The sequence below is a fragment of the Arachis ipaensis genome, chromosome B06 (assembly GCF_000816755.2).
Source record: "Arachis ipaensis cultivar K30076 chromosome B06, Araip1.1, whole genome shotgun sequence".
Lineage (NCBI taxonomy): Eukaryota > Viridiplantae > Streptophyta > Magnoliopsida > Fabales > Fabaceae > Arachis > Arachis ipaensis.
The window spans coordinates 23,401,738-23,402,263 of record NC_029790.2 but is presented as its reverse complement, the minus strand read 5'-3'; positions in this window follow the sequence as shown (position 1 = coordinate 23,402,263).

Below are 526 nucleotides of genomic sequence, written 5' to 3'. Positions count from 1 at the left end.
ACCAAAAAAATTTATATTAGATGTATCTTTGAATGTGTTTTAAAAATATTTTATTTATTATTTATTATTTTAGATGTGTCTTGAATATAATTAAGAAATTATACCATAAATCAAATCACTTTTTTTCAAAAGATACTACTAAAATTCTTCAAATAAGGCACTTTCATCTTTCATATATACTCTAGTAAAATATTCTATCTTTTTAATTTATGTTTTTGTTTGTATTTGAGGAAAAAAGCTTCAGTTTTGTAAGAATGGTTTTGAAACTATCATAGTTAAATAAATATAGTAACTGTTATTTTTATGTTTGATAATATTAATCTTTTTATGATTTTTGATAATTTTAGATGTGGTTACAAAATAGTTAGTGCATTATTTATTATTTTAGACGTGTTTACTTAATTTTATCAAAAAATTATATTATATGTATTTTTGGATATATTTTAAAAATATTTTATTTATTAATTTATTAGAAAGAATAATTACAATAAAAAAAAGTTAACTTCCATTATTTGAAGTAATGTTG